Source organism: Bos javanicus, chromosome 22, assembly GCF_032452875.1.
Source record: "Bos javanicus breed banteng chromosome 22, ARS-OSU_banteng_1.0, whole genome shotgun sequence".
In the NCBI taxonomy this organism is placed as follows: domain Eukaryota; kingdom Metazoa; phylum Chordata; class Mammalia; order Artiodactyla; family Bovidae; genus Bos; species Bos javanicus.
In genome coordinates, this window is record NC_083889.1 from 26188322 (window position 1) to 26210429 (window position 22108).

Here is a 22108-nt window from a genome sequence, read left to right on the forward strand (position 1 = left end):
GAATGCTGATGCCCAAGGGCAGAAGATGGGTATCTCAGCTCGAACAGAGAACAAGTCCACTCTCCTCTGTCTTTGTTTTATTCTCGCCCTCAGTGAACTGGACGATACCCACTCAAGTTGGTAAGGGCAGTCTTCTTTATTCGGTCCACTAACACAAATGCTAATCTCTGGAAATACCCTCACAGACAAACCTAGAAATAATGTTTCATCGGCTATCTGGGAATACCTTAGCCTGGTCACACTTACATTTAAAATTAACCACCACCTGGAGTATATGCATCACACTGCACAGAGAATATTTCCGAAAGGACAGATATAACTTGTCCTCCCCAGAGTACGGGAGTCAAGCCCTGACATAACTGAGCATGTGAAATGCTGAGAGTAGACACGAATTTCACTGGAACATAATCTATACCTTCATGACAGCCTCACAGACCAGCAAGGGAGGTTGGCTATAATCTTCTCTTAGATAGTAACAGCATGATACCAAGACGCAAAGGAATATACTACTCTGTCTTACCTCTTCTCAGGACATGCAGCCTAGAGTCTGATTAAAAAAAAAAGAAAAATTCACTCAAATCCATAAATCAGTAGGAGGAGCCGTGTGTAGAGATAAGCACCAGCAACCAGTCGCAGCACATGACCCAGTGTGACACATCATGTTATCAGAGTACATATTTTACTGTGACCTTCCACAAAAATACAGACTCTATCATTCAACTACTTAATCCTTCTGTTAAGACATAAAGATAGCATCATCTCTGGATAAATTATACATAGGATTGGCAATGATTGAGACATATAAATAAAACTATGTTAATGGGCTATGCACAAACTCAAGCTCAATTTTTTTTTATACACTTAAAACGTGTAGACTGTGCTGTGAACAAGTTCAGACACATTTTAGTGTTGAATAATATAATGGCAAAATTAGTATCCATATATTATAGTCTATCAGTGTCTTGGGGATTATTTCACCCCATATTTTTAATTCTTGGGAGATTGTGAGGGGCTCTCTAAATCAAAGATTCTCAAAAGAAAATTAACATTAATGTGTGTTTGCATATGCTTGTGTCTGTGTGTGTATACTTAGGGACTATGATTCCCTAAGCACTTCCTGGAAGCTGCATAGTTAAATTTCTCAAGCACTTAAACGGATGGACGGCAAGGGAACTTATTTTGTAGAATTAAATAATGATTTGATTGATCATCAAGAGGAACACAAGAAAACAAACATAACAATAAAATGAAGTTAAGAATGTATCTCATGAGTGAGCAGTTGTTTTGTAAGTTGCCATCTTTTTCCATGATGTCAAAAGACGCAATTATTAATATATTATCATGACACAACCACAGCTAAGGTTCCTCATGGCAGCATGCTAACATCTTGGTTTTTTTTTAATACAAGAGACACTGTATTTCCTCATTTAATTTCTGAAAAGATTTACCTAGGTTTCTTAGGATCTAGAAATTCATTAGGATAAAATCATAAAAGTGTTTTAACATAATAAATGTACTCCTAATAACCATTCATCATCAAAGGATTTAATTATTCATCAGATTTAAAGAAGAGTTTTCTCTAGGAATATATCTCAAATGCTTTTTAATCTTCTAATAGACTAGTAGATTCACTGGAGTTAGAAAGACTGCACAGAGTTCCAGTGATCTACTACAATAGAGGGGTAAAATCACTCACCTGAATGAGACAGACGGCACAGGCTATTCAAAACACACACACAGTTTCCTCATAGACTTCTTCTTGGAATAGCCCTACATTCATTTAGAAGGCCCCTCCTGGTTACCAGGAAGTAGGTAAGGAGCAATGACTCAAAAACTCAAGGAGTCCCTCTCTTTCCACACTGTCTTCCTTATAGTTACTAAGGTCCCCATGTATAACCAGTATGTAGAAAGATTTCGCATGCACCCAAAAATAATTCTACAGGGGTGCATATTTTCTTGGTTACAAAATGTGCTCTTGAAAAAGTAAAAAGAGTATTATTCTTTATTGAAAAAAATACTTTTTTTTCCTCATACAACAAACTAGTGAATACAACAACAATAAAAAAGGAGCAGACTCACAGATACAGAGAACAAACTAGTGGTTACCAGTGGGGAGAAAACAGGGGCAGAGGCAATAAAGGAACACAGGATTAAGATGAACAAATTGTTAGGTATAAAATAAGCTAAAAGGATATATTATAAAACACGGGGAATATAGTAAGTACTTCATAATAACTATAAATGTAGTATAACCTGTATAACCTTTAAGAAGTGGGAATCACTATAATTACAATAATATATTATTATATATTATTTATATTATATAAATAATCACTATATTTATATAATACTATATATCAACTATAAACCATACTTCAATAAAAATGCTATTTTTTTCTCAAATCATTTTGTCTTTAAAAACTTATAATGATAGTAAGGGTTAAAATTAACTGAATAATATATGGACTCAACACAGTGCTAATATGCATTACCAAAATAATCTGATTTAACCCACACCTACAGGAAATTATAACTATTATTCTAATTTTATGAACCAGGAAATAGAAGTTTAAAAGAGTTAAGTAACTTCCCCATAACCAGATCTATGTGTATCTGGCGCTTAAAAGAAGACTTTTTCTTACTCTTCCAAACCCTTTGAAATTTGTTACAATTCAGCCTGGTATTGCACAAAGAGTTTGAACAAGCTCCAAAGGAGGACTCAGGTCAGATTCCACATTGATCCAAATCCAAGGGACAGTTACTAAAGCTGAAAGCCCTTCAGATCATGAAGGGGTAAGCTCTGTGTGACCGATGCTTTGAAAATGCATAAGGCACCTGATTAAAGACAATATTCTTACCAGTAAATTAAGTTCCCTTCAGTTCCACTATGATGTCTGTGGTATTAACACAGGGTCATTGTAGTTTACACCACCTAGAGATAGATTAGAAAATTGTAATTTTAGAGATAATCCCCATCTAAGAAACTATTTTTAAGTAATTTTTTACCTTTTTCATGTTTAAGGTGATTTATTTTTTCTTCCTCACTAACCCTTGAAAAAATTCCCAGATACCAAAACAACAGCATTGCTCTGTTGATGAGGATAAAATACAGCCTCCAGATTTCTATCTATGAATAAATGAAACAGAGATGGAAAAAACAGCCACAAAATTACTCTTCTTATTGATAGAATTATTGATGGTGTCTTCTTTCGCAAACTCACGTATTTTGCAACAGACCACAATTTGCGCGAATTTCTTCTTGGCAGTCCTCCATGGACTGTTTTTCCCAATAGCCACTTGCTTTTGTCTGAGGCTGTGACCCATCTATCAATACAAAACTGTACAGACTGAAATGATGAGAGCTCTATCAGGAAGCACTCTCTGAGATCAGAACTCTATGAATTAGAGTTAACATAAACCTTCCGTTCAAGAGGCCATCTCTCACCCAGGTGTGTTCCCAGCAAGTCTCCCATCTTTTAAAAAACCAACATGTGAAATGAAGGAGCTGTTTCAACCAGTACACATGCTCTTTTTATTGTTAACTCCTGAATGATTTGTGGATTGGCTCCTAACCTCTAAAAGATTATTTATAAGCCTTTTCCAAATGCCTTCCCAAGAGTACATCTTTGAAAAAATAAGATTTTTCCGCTGAACATAAGGACGGTCAAAATGAGTCAAAGATTTTTGTCATACCAGTTGTCTTAACTTAATGAGCATCATTCTAAAGAGATAAATTCCATTTAGTAATTTTAACTCATTCCAGTGGAAACTACTAATTAAAGACTTTATAAAATTACAATATGTTTTGCCCTTAGAAGAAAGATGGCTAAGATATCCAAGCAATACACTTCGTTTCTGTGCATTATTTGACGATCTTTTTGGCCTTATTCCAAAAGCTGTTGCCAAAATGCTATAAGCAGATTGCAATGCCTCCAGAGAAAAACTGACACCGATACACTGAAAAGAAAAATTCCAGCCTGGCAAGAATGAGAATAGTCCTCACTGCTTTCCAACTGACCAAGTGACACACTGCACAGACTGTGCCCTGTATACTTTTGTTTAGTGGCCTCATTTTAGTTCCTTTCAGCTGACTTCTTACACTGTTACTGTTATAATTTTCATTATAACAAAAAGAACTATTTATGAATGGCTCACAAAGCCCAAAACAACATTGAACATGGCCCCTAACCGGTGGGTTCATGGTACACATAGCTTGAGTATAACTGTATTTATAGAGGTCTGCAGGCTAATAGAAACTTTTCCCCTAAATACAGGAATATAAAAACAGGCCATCATTTGTTGTATCCAGCGTGCTCTGTGTTTCCATAGTCACCTAGTCGGGAAAAGAAAAAATGAAATGTTTTCACGTGTGGATTCCAAATGAGATTTGCTGATTGCCCTACCTCATTTGGCACCCCACTCCAGTACTCTTGCCTGGAAAATCCCATGGACGGAGGAGCCTGGTAGGCTGCAGTCCATGGGGTTGCTAAGAGTCAGACACGACTGAGCGACTTCACTTTCACTTTTCACTTTCATGCATTGGAGAAGGAAATGGCAACCCACTCTAGTGTTCTTGCCTGGAGAATCCCAGGGATGGGGGAGCCTGGTAGGCTGCCATCTAAGGGGTCGCACAGAGTCGGACACGACTGAAGTGACTTAGCAGCAGCAGCAGCAGGTACCTCATTTACTGAGACTAAAGTTAAATGATATCCTCTATACATGCCAGTGATAAATTGGATATATTCTACAGCCAGATTCCCACATTAAGTCTGTTTAAGACATCTCTTCAAAATCCACCCATCTCATACAGCTCCTGTAGGTAGCTCTTCCCAATGGGACTCACCTTTTTACCTCCATGAGTCACACCCAAGACAATAGGGATCAGTGACCATGCTGAAGTTATCCACACTTTCATTTAGCAATTTCAAAAGAGTGTCTTGGCATTAGGCATGAAGACTGTAGCTACTGATCAAACTGATTTGTATGCTCACAGCAGCAGCATATGCCTGCTGAGCTCTCATCTGCTTCATTCAACTTTGGTTGAGAAGGCACTCACATTAATCATGGATTTAAGTTCTGTGCTGCTAATCCAATCACTGTGTGTGAGTGTGTGTGTGTGTCTGTTTGGTACTGGTGTATATAAAGGGTTATTTCTGTGTTATTAGGTCTCCTTTCATTCCTTCATGTTGTGGGTGTATGATCTCCAAAAAGGCATATGAGGACAATTCTTCAGAATGCAACAATATTAGAACATATATATGCATATATATACATATAATTCATATTAAATACATATATTAAGGCATATATGCTGATAATAAAATATGAGCATATATGCTATTTTTATCTCATTGTATCTAATTCTTTTAAATTTGTCTGATTTTTTGTTTCCTTATGGTAAATATTAGCACACCATGAATCTGCACAAATCTGAGATATACATAGGTGGGAGGTATAGGCTTAAATATTATTTTATAAGGGTATGCACATACATGGGCTTCCCAGGTGGTTCAGTGGTAAGAACCAGCCTGCCATATATTGGCAGATATAGGAGATACAGGAGACACGGGTTCAATCCCTGGGTCAGGAAGATCCCCTGGCAAAGGAAAATGGCAATCCATTCCAGTATTCTTGCCTGGGAAATGCCAGGGAAAGAGGAACCAGGTGGGCTACGGTCCCTGGAGTCACAAAGAGCTGGACACGACTGAGTGACTGACCATGCATGCATGCACATACACACACATACTACACTATGCAGTCTAAAGTATCTTTCTCATCCTACTTTTATTATATTTAGCAGGATATATAATCTTTTGAATTTGTTTAAAGCCTTTACCATTCCTCCTATCACCAGTGATACAGATACTTGTATCTTCTTTTCCACACTTAGAGGTAAGTTGATTATTTTTCAAAATCCCTGTTTTTCTACTTATGAGATATGAATAACCACACCAACAAATGTCATGGGAGGAATGAGGAAGACTGAAAGGGAATCTGAAGAATTTAGAAGCATATTAAAGCAATACAGGCATTCAAGCCCTTCTTGGTGGTTTGCTTTTACTCAAAAAAAAAAAAAAAAAAGGATGACAAAGAAGCTATAGTGTAGGCAAATCAAACTAGTTAAACTCTACTCACTTGTGGAAAAAATAACAAAGCACACCGGAGGCAGAAACAGAACTTTCTCAAAGTAAGAGGCACTTAAAAAAATGGACCAGGGTCCACCTGGCGAAGAGCAAACCCATGACAAGTGTAAAACAGGAACTCTGAATCAGCTGAACTCAGCTTTACATGCCTTCCTGATATGAACATTTTGCTGCCCTGAGGTTATTTAGATTATGAAAATAGTATTTTTCACACAATATGGCCTTTACAAGCAAACCTATGACTTCATAGTTACGCAGCAAAAGAAATAGTGATTTCTTCTAATGCTGGAGGAAAAAAATTACTTAATAATATGCAATGCTTCTACATGACACCATCCTAGGTTATTTTTAAGGTGAATTCTCCATACCCACTGAATTTACAACAAATCATATGTAAATTTCAAGCTGCGTTTTAGATAAAATGAACGAGATCAATGGCTATCCTAAATATTTCTTTTTTTTTAAATTTTATTTTTAAACTTTACATAATTGTATTAGTTTTGCCAAATATCATCCTAAATATTTCTGATAGCTTCTACTCTATATTTAATACAGTGAATCTTGAGTTCCAAAATGGCAAATCTTGATTGTTGCTGTAATCCCAGTACCACTGATTGGCAATGTAATGAAGCTTAAAAAATAAATTTTGGAAGAATTAGTGGTTGAATGTATAAAAGTTACATGTATCAAAAATTAGTGTTACTTCAGTTCTTTAACCCGACAGTCCTAGGTATGAATGTCACTCTGATAGAACAGGGAGCACATTAACCAGTGTATCTGACAAAAGGGACACAGGAGCATAAGGAAAAAGGGCCCGAGGAGCTAAAAGTAAAGTGACCATGAAAAAAAAAAAGGTGAACGTGCACTTACTGTGTGATCTTAGGCTAGTCACGGAAACTTTCAGAACTCCAATTGTCCTGTTGATAAATAAGGGATAAAGGTATCTACCTTGCAGTACAGTGTTGAGGGATAGGACTGACATGGACAAAACACCGAGCTCAGGGATGGGACCTGGAAAATGTTCAGTGACCAGAGGGGCAGCTTAGATCTCCATCATCACCAGGACAGAGGCAAAAGAATCGGGAAGGACACCTGATCAGTGTCCCCAACTCAAACTCAGTCAACAGGTGGAAACCACATGTTATCTTAAAAGGCAGCAGAGGAACCTTGACAACTATTGTATAAGCCACCTGTGTGGGCAGATACATACATTATTCTCATGAGACAGAAGAGGATTTCTGTACAACGTGTGTGTGTGTGTGTTTTCACAAGTTCGTGAATTCCTTAAGGCCAAGAAAAACACCTGTTTTATTAATTTTTGCTTCCCTAATACTCAAGTGCAGTGGCTGTCAAATTATCAAAAACTGGTTGCTTATTAAATATACACTGAATGAAAACACATATTCTATGTATGCATGTATGTGGGGGGTGGGCAGTATATGCATTTGGAACTGTCATTGATGTTCCTTTTCCTTTTAAAATGTGCCCGATTTCAATCTTTAACCACTGGAGAATTTCTAGTGACTTAAAAAATAGACTAAGAGCACTTCAGCTTTTAGTCAATATTTGGGTCCATATTCTTAAGACACTGGGATTGAAAATACGTCTTTCTGTTATCAACTGACATTTACTTGAATAAATGAGCTCTTGATTCAAATCATGGAGTTCTATGCCCTCAAAAATCTGTGCCAAGATGCTTGGTTCAATTTTGTTTAACTGTATCTTTTTAAAAGGAAGTGATATAATATTCTCTAGGAAATAGACAGTAGTTGGTGGTACAATAAGAATAAACACCCAATGGAAATTCTTCAATATGCATAATAAAATGAAAATAAAAACAAACAGTAAATGTTTGCTTTTGGAAGTTCTTTACAAGCAAAACCTTAAACAAGCAATATAGAAATGTTGGATTTTCCTACAAACACTTCTGAAAGAATACTCGAAAAGAAGAGTTTCTATTCTTGACCACTAGCTTTAGTATTTGTTAACTAAAAACAATTATTGACCTCCTACTGAGGATCATATGTGAATTTTTTCTAACATCAGTTGACAACATACTTTGGTGCTGGATGTTGTGATAAGCAGTTTATGTATTATCCCACCTAACAGAGTGCCCTCTAAGTTAGGTACCATTGACCATAATTTTATAGATGATGAAACAAATTCATATAGGTTAGTCTGTACAAACACACAATGAGAATGAGTGGCAGAGTCAAGATGTGCAACCAGTCTTTCTCCAAGGCCTACTTTCTCCACTAGCCTACTTTTCCTACCACATCATTCACATCAAGTGCCATGAGTTTGATAAAGACTCCATAGTAATTATTTATCTATGTTCTGTCACATTTTGAGATATACATTCTTAAAGAGGTTAATAGCATAATATGATGAAATCAGCAAAGAATATTCCAGGGCTACCTAATAAATATTATTCCTAGCTCTGTTACTAGCATTGCCTATAAACAGAAAGTTTCTTAACCATTTTGGGGCTCAGTATCTTCATCTACAACATGACGGTGTCAACAGTGATTGTGAGACTCTTTTTGCCTCAAAAGTCAATAATTACAAGAAAAAATTTCTCCAGTAATGGAGCTGAAGGAGGTACACAAAAGGATAATTAAAATGTTGAAGAGGCTGAGATCATGAGACTCATAAAGAGGAAAACTAAAAAGTCTTTTGCAGGTAAAGGTGAATACACAGAACATATAAATCAAAATACATAAAACCTTGAGAATACAGGAAAGTCAACATAATATCTTTTCTACAATCTTGGATTGTTAAAACTTACAAGAAGGACAATCCCTCAGAAATGAGTTGGGAAGCAATTCATACACAGTAGAATTCTACTACTACAACAGGTCATGTATGTTAAAGAAATAGTTTCCAAAAAGGTCAAGACATATTTTGGGCAAGTGCACTCACAGTTTATTCACAGAAAGGAGGGTTTATATCTCAGTATTTGAGAACATCATGGAGCACCAATAAACCCTCTCAAGAATCCCTTGTGGGTGGCTGGTCTAGAAGGGTCTGGATTTGACCAATGATATCAATTACACTCAGGTACTTTGGCATTTGATTCAATGCTAGTAGGTAACACACAGAAAGTAATTAATAAATAAGTGTCTGAATGAATGAGCTCTGCCACTTAAGGGCTGTGTCACCTTGAGGAAACTACTTAACTCCTGTCTTCTCTACAATCAAACGTGGCTGTGATTTCTTCTGTTGACGACCTGAGGAGAATCAACATTATTAAACAGTAGGAAAAATTCAAAAAGGTGAAATTTTCTGATAAAACTCCCAGCTAAGCAGCTATAGGCAGTTTGTTGTAGCAGAATCCTGAGGTGGAAGAACATGACCTGAGGCTCAGAGTGCATCTATAAGGCAGAGATGCCTCCTCACTCCCTCTGTGCTCTTCCAACCATGAACACCAACGTGGCAAAACAACCACATTTAACTACGTTCTGTAGTTACAGCACAAAGCTTGAACCCAAGCCCCATATGACACCAGAGGAAGAGCTGGAGCTTTTCTAAATAATATGAATTAAAAGTCCCACCTCCCAGAGGTCAGAGTCTCTCTTCTGGACCTGCTGGTTCTTCTGTTTATCACCTTAGAGTGTGATGGTCAGACACATTCCCCTGTCTTCTCAATATGTCAAATGCATGCAAATATTAATGGAAAACATGTTTGAAATGGTTTTGAAAGCAATAAACAAAAATGTCAACGTTTTAAGAATAAATCAAATCGATCATCTTTTAGATCTCAAAGAGGATCTAGATCTGATTTTATACTTTCTAAGGCAATTGGAGATTGTCTTCCCAGGAAGTAGGAAATGTCCATTACAAATTGGCAGTAGCAATTCTGAAAACAATTGATTGAGGAGCACTTTGCTTTTATATATGCTCCAAAATGCATGTAACAATAATCTCACATAAAAAGTGTAAGTCTCCCAGTCGTGTCCAACTCTGTGCGACCCCAGGGACTGTTGCCCACCAAGCTCCTCTGGCCATGGGATTCTCCAAGAAAGAATAATGAAGTGTGTCGCCATTCCCTTCTCCAGGTGATCTTCCCGACCCAGGGATCAAACCTGGGTCTCCTGCATTGCAGGCTGATTCTTTAAGGTCTGAGCCACCAGGGAAGCTCAACCTCAGATATCAGAGAAGCAAAGCTCCTTTGACAAAAGCCTGAGCAAATCAGTTGACCATGGGCAAGTGAATAGCAAGAGTAAGGCCCATTTAGAGATGATAATAGGATATGTTTATGTGGGGCATGCTGTAAAGCAGGCACTGTTCTACTTTATATTTTATGAATTAATTTCATCCTTACAACTTTATGAGGTAGACACTTTTTTTTGTTTTTAAGGTCCTCGTTCCAGAGGAACTAAGGCACAAAAATTTACATAATTCGTAGGGTTACAGAACCGTTTCTCCAGAATGTAGCTTTGTAATTTTGATAGGCTTTAATACTGCCAAAGACATTACTATAGCATCAGAATGCTTTTAAAACAGACTCTTGTTTAGAGCTGCAAGCTTAGTGACACAAACATTTCAAATCATGATTAAAGAAAGGAATTACAAACCATTAAAAGACACACTGAAAAATAAATTAAAACTGCTTGAGAGTCTTTCAGGCACATTTAGGTAGGACAGGAAGTTAACACAGCTATTATTAGGACTTTCTGTCCCAAAGCATTGTACAACGGGTCTTTGTTTATTCATTCAAGTATTTACTACTTGCCTGTGTCCTGCACTGTGCTAAGTCATGCCCATGAATGGGAGCCCTATGTCCCCCCAAAAGGAACTTGTCCAAACAAATCCGATCCCAGGATGCTATTCCCAATTTCCTGCATGAGCCACACTCCACCTGCTGCTTTGGTCAGAGTATTTGCTCACCTGGCTTTCAAACCTAGACTGGCCTTCACTGTTCTCACACCACTGGCTTGTGGTGTCCACTTCCTTCTCAGCTTCCTCAAAGAACACCCAATGCTATATTCTCTAACCCCCTGTGAAATAAGATGAAGAGTCAATCCTCTGTCCACCTTTCCCAGATATTTTCAATATGGTATGTATTTCAGTCCACCGCAGTGAACCAGTGAGCTTTCAAGTGGTTTCACTACTCCATCCATGAAAAACTCATTTTCACCCAGGAATTTAATTTTAGAAAGGCTTTTTAGGAAATGACAGTTGGTTTAACTGGATAACTGTGTAGGGCTTTTTGCTTTATTATGAATGTAATAAATGTTCACTGTAGAGATTTTTGGTAAAATACTAATGTGTATGTGTGTGTGTATATGTATGTGTATGCATATACATATATACGTATACATGTGTGTATATGCATATATACATACATATTAAAAAGATATCACCTATCAAACATAAATACTATTAACATTTAGTGCATTCCTTTCCCTAGTTAATATATCAATATTCAAGGACTTCCCTGGTGGTACAGTGGATAAGAATTCACCTGCCAATGTAGGGCACATGGGTTTGATCTCTGGTCTGGCAAGATTTCACATGTTGTGGAGAAACTAAGCCCATGCACCACAGCTCTTGAGCCGATACTCTAAGGCCAACGAGCCACAACTAGTGAGCCCATGTGCTGCCACTACTGAAGACCACGCACCTTAGAGTCTGTGCTCCACAAGAGAAGCCACTGCAATGAGAAGCCCACGCACCACAATGAAGAAGAGCCCCCACTTGCCACAACTTGAGAAAGTCTGCACACAGCAACGAAGACAGAGCACAATAAAATAAATTAATAAATAAAAATTACTTTTAAAATATATATCAATATTCAAATAGTGATATAGCTACACACACAAATATATACATACACAACTATGTTTATATACTAGTGAATATCTAAAAACCATAAACTGTTTAGCTAAACATAACATTAAGAACATTTTGCTTTATTGAATAACCTAACATCCTCTTATGTTCATATGTTTGGGCCAATATTCAATAACTGGAAATCTAGCTTGTGTATTTTTCAAATGTATTTTCAAAGAATATTGAATGCTGGAGAAACTTCTTATGTCATAACATTGGTGAAACCAACAAAATTTTATAGAGTTTGAGCTCGATTTTACTAAAAACTGATATGTATCTATAGCTACCTGGGGAATAACATTGGAAAAAACACATTATGAGCATTGCTTTTGTTGGGGGGACAGGGGCAAGGAGAGATTAAAGATGATCCAATTGAATAGACATATTTTTAATAGTCATAAATTATTTTTTGTATCAAAATAAACATGATAAGAAATGAAAATACTTCTCTCCCAAAGGCTGCATAGTTATTTGAACTAGGTAAGTAAATGGCCCAATTTATCAAGCTGAAAAGAAAGGAACTGCATTCCAGTTTTAGGGCATAGGGTGGGTATGGGAAAGCAAAAGAGGCAGCTGAGAAGTAGTCTAAGGAACCAGGGCAAAGTCAGGAAGATACATGAAGTCTGGGGAAGCTGAAGACAAAGACAGAGAAAAGATAAAAAAGAGATGAGACTAAAACAATGTAATCCTTTCACAGTATATATGTATATCAAGCCATAAGTTGTACACTTTAAATCTAAACAATTTTTGTTTGTCATTTATACCTCAATAAGGCAGGAAAATAAAGTTATATTTCAATTAAAAAACAGAGATAATCTCTAACATGATGATCTTGTTTTATATACACTGATTGGCAAATGGAAACTTTGTTCTGCAAAATAAGTCAAAGAGCAAAGACCTAACTTCTAAAACTATGAAATAAATAAGTAGCAGAGCATGGAAAAATTATTCTAATAACTGAAAAAAAATCTAAAACTGCTACAAAGAGATGTCATAAGATGTTCAAAGAATAAAATATGCTATCATTTATTGATAGACTTTAAATGATATTTGAACTATTGACCTACTAATTTTCTATAATAAAATACTAATCCTAGTTAACTGTAATGCAGAAAAACTATGCAAATTCAATGGCAACTCTCAAAATGCTTTTAATGGGGACCAACTCAAAATAATTCTGTATGAAGGGCTCCAGGGAACTGTGTACAAGCATTATAATATACAAACATAACTGTGTCACCCAAAAGACCAAATTAATAATTTGTAACAACCACACCAGTATGCAGACCTAGACCCTGATTCCCCGGTGCCCGTTTACATGGAGCTCAGTACACAGGAGATGTCAAAATCTCTGAGTTAAAGAGATGAATACGTGAATTTTCAATATAACTTTCTGGTCAACCAGCAATGATTGCCATGACTTCCACTCCTGCCAAAAACTGATCAGCAAATCAATCAGAAATATAAGAGATTTCTGACATAAAGAGATAGAAAGTCACTAGTGATTCTTTTAAAAATATTCATTAAAACAAAATTTATATTGGGTTAAGTAAGGTGAAAGTATAGTTGAGGATCAGTCTAGTACATTGAGGGTGAGATACATTTGGGGTGATAGAGAATAAGAAATAAAGTCGAAAGATACACTTTTGGTTGAAAATTTCAATTAACATTAACTTTTTAAGATATTAAAAATAAACATTCAGAAAAAAATTTAATGCAAACCTATTTTTTGCAAAATTTTTGCAAAATTTCAAGCTTTGTTCACCTAGGGTTAGGCCTATTTCAGTTCTCTAGGAAAGTGTGCATCTGCAATGACATAAGACATTTAAAGCAAAATGAAGAAAACACAGCAATCGTGGTAGTGATGGTGGTGTTTTTTTTAAAGAAGAGAAGGAAAGAAGGAAGGAAAGAAAAAAATTTGCCTTAATTATGGGAAATCTCCAAGGTAAGTTTTTTTTTTTTTTTTTTTACTTTTTATAAATATTGGGGAAAGTTATTTGGATCTCCAATCTGCATTGATTTTATCCCCCAGGGAATCTGAAAAAAAGGAGATAGTATAATAAGCACAATTTCAGTTAGAAAAAAACTCTGAGAAAATATAAACTAATATATTAAAATCACTTTTCAGATATCTAATCCTATAGCAGGAGGACTACCATTAAGGTGAAATGAAAATTAGTGATTTTTATGCAGTTAAGAGATTTTTAACACCATTAGAATCACAGACATATTTGAAAATCTGGAGAAAGCTGACTCTTTAGAAATACAGACACATATTCATGCATTAAATATACTGAACACAATGACAACAGTCTCAAGGGCTCCCCTGGTGGCTCAGCTGTAAAGAACCTGCCTGCAACACAGGAACCACAGGAGATCCCTAGATTGGGAAGATCCCCTGGAGGAGGAAATGGCAACCCTCTCAAGTATTCTTGCCTGGAGAGTCCCATGGACAGAGGAGCCTGGTGGGCTACAGTCCATGGGGTCACAAAGAGTTGGACACAACTAAAGCAACTTAGCACATATGCACAACAGTCTCAATGACCCCTCTGATCTGGGTCATTCAAACTATTCAAGATAAAGTTCAACATAAAAAGAGGATTTTTCAGCCTTAAAATAGGGAACTAAAATGTGTCATAATTATTTAATCAAATTTTATTGCAAATTACCTATCTTAACAATATGACACCTTACATTATTTTATAGCACTATATGATTTTTTTTAATCTAATCCTAGAAGTAATTCTGTGTGTTAGTTTTATTAGGTTCCTTTCTAAATCAGGAAAAATACAATCCATTGAGCTAAGTTACTTCTTTAATGTCACACACAGCAAGTGACAAAGGTCGTGTACAACACCACATTGTGATTCCAATTCCAGTCCTTTCTCGACAATGTCATAACCTAGTTTATATGTTTTTTTTTAAGTGGTTTTTACTTTGTGAAGTTACACAGTTTAAAATAGCACAAAACAAACTCAATCTTTTCCTGTGAAAGGAAAACTATTTCTTTTTTTTTTTTCCAAATCATCAGCTGGTGGTTTGTTATGAACCAGTGAACAAGCTGTGGACCATAGCTTCCTACTTGGGATTTTGTCAGCTTTAAGTGTTTGCTTTTATCTATTTCTGTTTAACGTGATAACACAAAAGTCGAGAGAAGCACCACTTCCTTAGTCTCTTCACATAATCTAGGCATCATACAGGAACTTAAAAGACAAGTTTCATTCTCTTCATTATATACCAAATGCTCTGAATTTATTATACAAGAGACCCTTTGATCCTTCAGAAACAAGCTTCTTTTTGAAGCCCTGGAAACATAGTGTTCAAGAGGTCTCCTCCAAGAGGGGCCAGTGGGTCACTCAGCAAACATTTTAAGTACTTACTTTGTATAGCTCCTTATTAGGGCTGTATAATACTGCAGAAATTCGGGGTAGCGGGGAGAGGGAGGATCCATTCAAAGCAAAACAAAACAGAAGCAGCAAACACTAAGAAGGGTTCAACTCCTTCCCTTAGTGAGCCCTCGGTGAAATGGAGACAGGAGATTTTATCTAAGGAAAGCAAGGATGGTGAACTGAGGAGGGACACAGGCAGGTAACTAATTGGCAAGTTCAAGACAAAACAGATTAAGGTTAAAATCACATGCAATCAACATTATTTTCTGTTTTCTCAAAGCCACATACAAGATTACAAGGTATAATCTGAACCCAGCTATAAGGATCCCACAGAAATCTCGAGTCATTTTATAATTCCAAAAGAGTGAAGAAAGGAGTAGCTGAGAGCGAACTAATTATCTGGAAAATTCAAGCAAAACATCCTTTCCTCTAATCCTTCCATATTCACAAATATTTTAGGAAATACTAGGCTCTAGAGACCTATATATTCTAAAAAATGGACCAATTTCAGAATAGCCAATTCCACTTTGGACCTTCATCTTCTTTTGGTTTGAGAAATGTAATATTTACAGGTTATTTCTTGCATGATTACTCACTGGGTATACCTGGAGCAGATGCCACTGAATTGCTTCTGTGTTCTAGGGCAAGATTTCAATGGACACAAGGGGAAAGGACCTGGTCAGTGAACATTTTGGGAATTATGCTTTTTTCTGTCATTTTTACACATCAGTGCTCAAAATTAATGAAGTTTCTGAAGGAACTAACAATTAGAAAAAAAGATTAGGACAGACTTTTAATAAATTGTATCAGACACAAACCATGTTGGCAGAAATTATAATTAATAAACAATGAAATGTAACACCATTCTAAAACAGAAAGCAGAATCTCCTTAGAAACAACACACAGGGCTAATACAAAAATCAATGTTCACTGTGCTGGATGCCTGCAAAATTACACAATTAATCCTGTGTAAACTAACCTATCAGCAATGCACTCTGCAGGATTCCTGATAACTATTAGGCTGCACAATGTATTAAAGAAAGAGAACTTTAATGAGATCCCATGAGAACCTAATGATTTAAATCATGTTTTTTCCCTCCCTAAAAGAACATTTTTACTCCACTTAACGGACATTACTTTCCATATCTGATACACATATGGTCAAATCCACCATTAAATCAAGTACCAGGAACCAGAGGACAGCCTACCTTCAGTCTAAAATATGCTATTAAGCTGATATCAATGTAATAAGAGGATTTAGAAATCTACATGAAAAAGATGTCACTTATATTCTTAGATTTGATAGTAATATACTGCTATCCTATGTCAGTGGGCTCTCACAGGGGCTAATGAGCTATTACAAAATTGTATTACCACAAGATATACCACACGGAGACATGTAGTCCCGTGGGGCATTCAATTTATGTAAATTATAGTCTGGTTTATTTTACCTCAAAAACAACTAGAAATAAAGAAACCACTTAGGTATAATCGTTTTAAAGATATTGCCACTGTTACACATGTACTTACACTTACATAACAGTACAAGTAATGAGACTTACATTCATGTGAGGGTACTCTTCTGAATATTTAACATATAAATAGACAAGTCTGCACGGTTTAATCAGAAAAACGGTTCAAAAAACTTTTGATGATTGGGGTAAGGCTTTTACGGACTTTATTCAACTCTTAGGATTGACTGTAATTCTATTTATCCACCACTTAGATAGAGGCAAAGTGATTCTTCAAGCTCTCCCCGTGCCTCCATTACATACTCAGGTAAACTGAAATTCTCATGGTAAAGAATCTGCCTGCAATGCCGGAGACCCAGGTTCAATCCCTGGGTTGGGAAGATCATCTGGAGGAGGGCATGGCAACCCACTCCAGTATTCTTGCCTGGAGAATCCCCATGGACAGAGGAGCCTGTGGGCTACAGTCCCTGGCATCAGTTGGACACGACTAAGCACAACACAACACAGATGTATTATTGTTAAATATTCCAATAACTTCATTAAATTTGGTCTTGACTTCTTCTGAGTCTTGATTCTGTAATTCTGACAACAATCTAATCATAGATGAAACTCAGTTAGGCATTGTCCACCTCCACCCCTAAGTGCATGCCAAAATAAACAGATGTATGGATGGATCAGTCTGTCTATTCATCTGCACATCGATAAATACACAAGGGCACTTAATTGCAATAAGCAAAAGCAAGAAAAAAAGAAATGCTGTCAACCATTTTCCTGGAGCCCATGTGGACATCCCGGAAAGCCCCACCTGAAAACTCACAAGTATCGGCTGGTTTTCTCCCCTTTGCCTCCACTGCTGGAAGCAAACAGAGGAGAGTCCAAATATCACAACAAAAATTGTCAGCAGGAGGCTGGAGCAACGAGTACCGCATATTTTAAGGAGTAGAAAGATGGGGGAAAGTGGGGAGAGACAAAAAGAGGGAAATCCAGGAGGAGAAAAGAATGTAGGTGAGCTAAGGAGAGCCATTTGCCTGAAATGCTGGAAGCCTCCGAGGCAATGAAGTCAGATGACATTTCTGCAGTGACATGGCGTCATGAAACTGCAGCAAGGACCCACACATGTAGCACCATGACACGCATCACCTACTGTCTTTCAAGATGATACGAGTCTTTGGACTCTTACTTTCATACAATGAGAATCAAAAATAGTAAGAGAAAAGACAGAGGTTTGGTTTGCTCTTTTTATTCTCATTTAGCTCAGAAGCACAGTGCTCTCCTATCTGGTCCAAGGAATTAGTACGGACAGCTCAGCAGCATCACTAACGGAGCACACATACCTGCGCTACTCTAGATCCCAACCTCAGATCTACCTTCTTAGGGCTAATATATCACTTCCTGTCTCGTGTTACTTCTCATATGGCTTTTCTAAAAACATAGTGTTTCTAAAAACAGGCAGAAAATATTAAAAAGGATTTACAAGACAGCTCCCTGGTTGGTTTTAATAGATGGGCATTCACAAGTGGCTATTGAATAAAAAGTAAGATGAACATGGAGTAGAGAGGAGATGGCTAACATTTATATTCCCTATATATCCTGGGAATATCTGCACCTGCTACTTGCTTGTATGATATAAATATTAATTTTACCTCTGAAGACTCCTAGTGAAAGTATTTACCTGAAATAATAGACATGAATTAACCTGATATGCATTCCAGTTTTCATAAAAATTTTTTAATTTTCAGCAAGACAATATTTTGACAAGGACTAAGACATGCTTGTTACGCTGTTTTCAAAACTCTCCCATGTGAAGTCTACTCAGAAAGTTATTTTCTTTACTGAATTTTCTGTTAAATCCTGGGGAAAGGAAGAACTGTGGAAAATGAAGGGAAAGACATAAATCATAAGCACCACAGGGTAAAAATTTTCTCTGAGAAGTCATAGAAATATCTCCATTTTTAAAAGAAGACAGAAAAGCACTGACTCCCTCATTATACATTCTTAAGTATTGCTCTCTATTTTAGATATTGCTGCTGCTGCTGCTAAGTCACTTCAGTCGTGTCCGACTCTGTGCGACCCCATAGACCGCGGCCCACCAGGCTCCCCCGTCCCTGGGATTCTCCAGGCAAGAACACTGGAGTGGGTTGCCATTTCCTTCTCCAATGCATGAAAGTGCAAAGTCAAAGTGAGGTCGCTCAGTCGTGTCCGACTCCTAGCGACCCCATGGACTGCAGCCTACCAGGCTCCTCTGTCCATGGGATTCTCCAGGCAAGAGTACTGGAGTGGGGTGCCATTGCCTTCTCCGGATTTTAGATATTAGACAAGTATAATCATTGTTTAGTTCTTAGACTGCGGTGTTGTGTGTATGTGTTCGTGAGTATGAGCATGTGTGCAGGTGCAAATGAAATGTCATCATTTTGTGTTTGAGCCAGCTTTCACTTTTGGTTTACGTGCTGCCTTAAAAGAAAAAAAAATCCTTTGAGAATCAATTCAGGCTCCACTTTACTGGATGGTTCTCTAATTTATATTCATTATCAGGCTTCAAAGATATTAAATTTGGTTTAACTTAAAGATCAAATAAGAGACAGTCTGATACCCTGTGCAGCTTCCATCACAGCACTTATTATTGATCTATTAATTGTGTATCTCCTGAGCTACACTGCAATCTCTCTGAGTGTCAGTACCCATCCAGTTGCTCATTATTATTCCTGAACTTAACACAGAACTTAGTACACACTCAGAGCCCAAATTAAATTCAGAATGAATAAAAGGTTTAAAAACTTAACCCCCCAATTAGTACCTAACGCAGTCCTTTTCAGTTTTTTCAACAGATTTCTTGCACTTTTCTCTCCACCGAACTTTGCATGTAGCCAACATGGGTTTGGAGAAGGCACTGGCGACCCACTCCAGTACTCTTGCCTGGAGAATCCCAGGGACGGGGAGCCTGGTGGGCTGCCGTCTATGGGGTCGCACAGAGTCGGACACGACTGACATGACTTAGCAGCAGCAGCAGCAACATGGGTTTTGATTCTTTACTAAATCTAATAATGTTCACAATTGCAGCAAATACATTTTTGGCAAATGCTTCATGCCAGTCACTGTTCTAACAGTTTTTAAAAGAGTAATTCATTTACTAACATCGAAACCATCTTCACAGAAACCTTAACACAAAAAATGTAAGAAACAGATTCTCCTGTAGGGGCTCTAGAGGGACACAGCATTACTGACATTTTGATTTTAGGACCTGTAGTCTAAAGAACAATAGGCCTCCAGAATGGTGAGAAAAGAAATTTAAAGCCACTTAAGTGGTGGCTTTAATGGCAGAAAGCAAAGAGGAACTAAAGAGCCTCTTGATGAGGGCAAAAGAGGAGAGTGAAAAAGCTGGCTTAAAACTCAGTATTAAAAAACAAACTAAGATCATGGTATCCAGTGACATCACTTCATGGCAAACAGGGGGGAAAAGGTGGAAGCGGTGACAGATTTCCTCTTTTTCGGTTCTAAAATCATTGTGGATGGTGACTGCAGCCAGAAATTAGAAGACGATCACTTCTTGGCAGGAAAGCTATGACAAACCTAGACAGTGTATTAAAAAGCAAAGACATCACTTTGTCAACAAAGGTTCATATAGTCAAGGCTATGGTCTTTTCCAGTAGTCATGTACGAATGTGAGAGTTGGACCATAAAGAAGGCAGAGCACTGAAAAACTGATCCTTTCCAACTGTGGTGTTGGAAAAGACTCTTGAGAGTCCCTTGGACTGCAAGGAGACCAAACCAGTCAATCCTAAAGGAAATCAGTCCTGAATATTCATTGGAAGGACTGATGCTGAAGCTGGAACTTCAGTACTTTGGCCACCTGATGCAAAGAGCTGACTCACGGGAAAAGACCTTGATGCTGGGAAAGATTGAAGGCAGGAGAAGAAGGGGACGACAGAGGATGAGATGGTTATATGGCATCATTGACTCGAAGGACATGAGTTTGAGCAAACTCTGGGAGTTGGTGATGGACAGGGAAGCCTGGCATGCTGCAGTCCATGGGGTTGCAAACAGTTGGACATGACTTGGTGACTGAACAACAACAAAACTGGTAGTAACTCTTTAGAGCAACAATAGAAAACTAATACAGGTTGTGTAATATACAAATGTGTAGATAACTCACATTTTAGAGGACCAATTTCTGCTCTTCACAAAATAGCAATTTCTTTTTACAAACATAAATCAGATCAAGTTGTTTAATCTGCCTGAAAAACTGAATAGACATTTTTTTCCCCAAGGAGGAAATGCAGATGCCCATAGGTACATGAAAAGATTTTCAACATCACTAATCATCAAGGAAATGCAAATCAAAACCACAATGAGGCATCACCACACACCTATCAGAATGGCTGTCATTAAAAAAGGACACAAAAAACACATGCTGGTTAAGGGTGGAGGACAAAATAGAACTCTCGTATCTTGCTGGTGGGAGTGTGAATTGGTGCAGCCACTGTGGAAAATAGTATGACAGTTTCTCAAAACACTACGGACAGAAAGTCCATTTGACCCTACAATTCCATTCCTGGGTACATATCTGAAAAAAAAAAACAAACACTAATTCAAAACATACATGCACCCCAATATTCATAGCAGCATTATCTACAACCGCCAAGATATGGAAGCAACCTAAGTGTTCATCAACAGATGAGTAGATAAAGAAGATGTGGTATATATACACAACGTAATACTCCTCGTCCATAACAAAAAAAAAATTTGCATGTGCAGCAACATGGATAGTCTTGGTGGATATTATGCTAAATGAAGTTAAGTCAGACGCGAAAAGACAAATCCTGTATGATATCACTCACATGTGGAATCTAAAAAATACAACCAACTAGCGAATTTAACGCAAAAGAAGCAGACTCACAGATCCAGAGAATAAACTAGTGGTTACCAGTGTGTGTGTTTTTGTGGAGGCGGGGCGGAATGGCATAGGGGAGTGGGTGGTACAAGCTCTTCGGTATAAAACAGGCTCAAAAATGTTTGTACAACACAGGAAACATAACTAATATTTCATAATAGCTAGGAATGGAAATTAACCTTTAAAAATGATATAAACTTTTTTAATTAATAAAAATTTTAATTTGCTTAACTGGCTGGACTCCTTTGAAGTTCCTATATTGCATTTAAAATCCATATGCTCACACACAACCTACAAGGCCTTATATGGTCTGCCCTAACCTCACCTGTGCCAAGCTCTCCCACGCTCGCTGCACTCCTGATCCCAGCCTTCTGTCAGTTC

The 22108-nt window shown here is 37.4% G+C and overlaps 1 protein-coding gene across 6 annotated transcripts in view; it reads right to left on the reverse strand.

Moving 5' to 3' along the window:
- Nucleotides 1-22108, reverse strand: part of CHL1 (cell adhesion molecule L1 like) — a 225934-nt gene that overhangs the window by 182046 nt on the left and 21780 nt on the right. For all 6 annotated transcript variants that reach the window (XM_061396388.1, XM_061396384.1, XM_061396389.1 and 3 more), the window contains exon 2: nt 2859-2932. The gene's annotated coding sequence lies outside the window, so the exon portion shown is untranslated. The remainder of the gene's footprint in view (nt 1-2858; nt 2933-22108) is intronic.